This window comes from Micropterus dolomieu, linkage group LG15 (assembly GCF_021292245.1).
Source record: "Micropterus dolomieu isolate WLL.071019.BEF.003 ecotype Adirondacks linkage group LG15, ASM2129224v1, whole genome shotgun sequence".
NCBI classification, from domain to species: Eukaryota; Metazoa; Chordata; class Actinopteri; order Centrarchiformes; family Centrarchidae; genus Micropterus; species Micropterus dolomieu.
In genome coordinates, this window is record NC_060164.1 from 19,784,665 (window position 1) to 19,787,739 (window position 3,075).

The window sequence follows — 3,075 nt, forward strand, 5'->3', positions numbered from 1 at the left end:
TCTGTTTTCTGTGCTGTGCTGTACTCTAATCAGTGAAGCCAAGCGAGGGAATGTAACAGTGAAATCCAATTGGGATTGATTTTAATCAAGATAATGTCCCTACTTGTCTCATTACGGTTCCAGAGAGGCACGAAATGGGCAAAGATCATTTACTAAACGTGCCGGAGGCCTGTTTGGAGTAGAACTGTTCAACATGAGCGTAACTAGTACTCAAAGTCACTGTTGTAAGTTTGTTTTTACAGTTGCTTTAATCAACAAAATCCACACAAGAAAAAAACAACCCTCAGCTAATTGTATTAGTGAGTTAGCCGAATAAATTCTCAGAGGAAGCAAGAATGTAGTTTTGTTATTGCTGATAAGGAGAGAGAATTGTATCACTTTAAATGCACAGAAACACTGTCAAATGCCCAACAGCAGGTGACATTACTTTGCACTGCTCCACATGTAAAAACATTGCCTTTCAGTTCTGAGATTTACTTCTGTGTCCACAATGCTTTCTTTGAGCTTACGCCTGAGTGCCCTTTTGAATAAGGTCAACTTCCAGCTTGGCTGTGTTTTGTGCTGATAGGTATATGATTCATCGGTGCGAGGAGCTAGGGTCCCTATTAACACAAACAAGGCACAGATTGTCGTTCCTTTTCAAGGACAGGTTCAGATCTTTTAAGTCAATCTTAATACAAGAGGGGATTTTGCACCAAGTGGACGGTATAACTTTGGAAGACATAGACTTCATTTGTCAGGGCTCATATTTGCTTTAGGTCATGTTAAAGGATGCAGAGTAAGGACTGTGAATTTTGGCCCCTGTCGCTTATACTAGAGACACTTTACGAAGGGATTACTTAAAATTGCAGGTCTGACTTTTGAGGAAACATGTAGTCATGTCTTCAGTAATGTTTCTGAGAATTTGGAAATTTTCATCCTACAGTTACAGATTTTCTCACTCGCTTTAGTAAGTTCAGAATTGAAATTCTCAAAATTACTTGTTCAACCTCCAGATCATCTCGTCACGTGTGCACATCATAAAAGCAATTTCTCATTGTTTTGAACAAATTGCAAATGCTTTGACACATTAAAGCAAATGATTATGTACAATCGTCTGCTGTTTCCTACATTGTCAATTGGGTATGTCATGCTGATCACAATGAAGTATACCGGTACTCTGTTGAATAGTCTTACCCCCCAAAACATCTAGGCACAAGTTCATTGCATAAGCCACTACATGCAAAATGGCTGAACATGTTGTCAAAATCAAAGTTAAATAAAGTTAAACTTAATAGTCATTCTTCACATTCAAGTATACAGTTGAATGAAATGTTGTTTCGTACAGACCATGGTGCATAAACAAAATAAGAATAGATGACACAGAGAGAGAGAGAGAGAGAGAGAGATTTTTTATATCTGTCAATCATATTTTCCAAAAATGCCTATTAGAATTTCTTTTCTGTAAATCTTACTGTAATTGATGAAGATATCCGTTGTGATGTGGACAAGAATCTGTGACCTGGGAACATCAGCCTAAAGAGTGTTTCAAATGCTTACATTTCTAATTTTGAAATGTCTTCCGTTGTGCTATGTAGTGCCGTTAAATTGATAACATGACTAAACATTTTGACTATCTTGTTCATAAACAATGACACAAGGACTTGTAATTCTGGTGGCACTGACATGTTCAGTGACATAAAGATTTGCTTTTGAGAGATAAACTAAAGATTTTGAGCAAGTTATGGGCTTTTGCAGGTAAACCACTGTGTTGTGCTGTTCGTTCGATATGTTCGAGAAATGCACTTACTGTTTTGCAAATGTTAGGGATGATTCGAGAAATGTACCAAAGCGAGTGAGAAAAACTGTAAAATTAACTAAATTTCTGTATTTTTAAACCCAGTATTTTTCCACCAGAATTAAATTTCTGGCAGTGTGAAGAGAGCCTTGAAACAGTGTTAAGACATTTTTGTTGAAAGACAAATGGGAACACTTTACAAGTCAGTAAACTCCTAGGAAAAAAATAAAAAAATAAAAATAAGACACACTTGAAAAAATCTGAGCCCCTCTTTTAAGAAAGATTTAATGGTTTTGCTGCTCAACGTAAATATAATACCCTTTCAGCCTTTACTAAGATAAGTGGCATAAATCACAAGTATGTTTCATCCTATGTAAAGTCTAATGAATAAACATTTATTTACACACTCCGACCTCTTCCACACTCTTTCCCACAGAGATAGTTAACTAAGTGCTTTGAAGAGAGAAGCAGTTGAGGCTGGATGCTTTTGAATAGTAAAATTCTCTCTCTTTGTAATATCGTTCTCTGTCTGAGAGCCTTCACCATGTATCTCAAGTATCTTCCGTGAAGTGGTTAGAGGTATAGGGGCATCTCCCTGTTGCCATGGTGAGGATGAACCTCGCATTTCACAGAGGCAACGTCATCCCAGGCTCCACATGTAAACTGTGTGAGTATGTGTTTTTATGTCTATTACAGACTACTTTTTAGGGTTAGGGTGCAGTGAAAGCATGTGGATATCTTTCTTTTAGTGACTATTGTTACAACCCAGCTCGTTAGGGTAGGGCAGTAACAAGGTATTTGGGTTAAATTAAGGTGGTAAGGACAACTGAATTCAGGTTGAGTCAAAGTTTAATTAAATGAGTGGTCTTCAAAAAAAACACACAACAAAAGGAGGCTATGTAGGTACTGACAATAACACACTTAACAAAAGGAGGTCAGTACCTACATGCTGTACAGGAATGTAGTGTAACCAAACAAACAATTTTCCCCCTTAAAGGGTGCCTCTTACATTCTGTAGCTCACAAAGGTTTTTACTGACAAGAGTCACTTAAGCCGGCAAACAACAAACAGATCAGATTTAAACACTCAAGACATTCACAGGGGTACACAACCAACCACCAACAAGGCGAACTGATCACTGGCTCACAGTCGCTTCGAACTGCAGGAACACAAACTATTTGTAGGCCAGCTGGTGTTGATTGGAGAGTTCTGGTTGGCAGGTTCGGTAGGATCCTCGGCCACACCAATCAGACGCCAGCAAACAGCAACCAGGAAGTGGGTGGTTCCAGGTCCAGGGG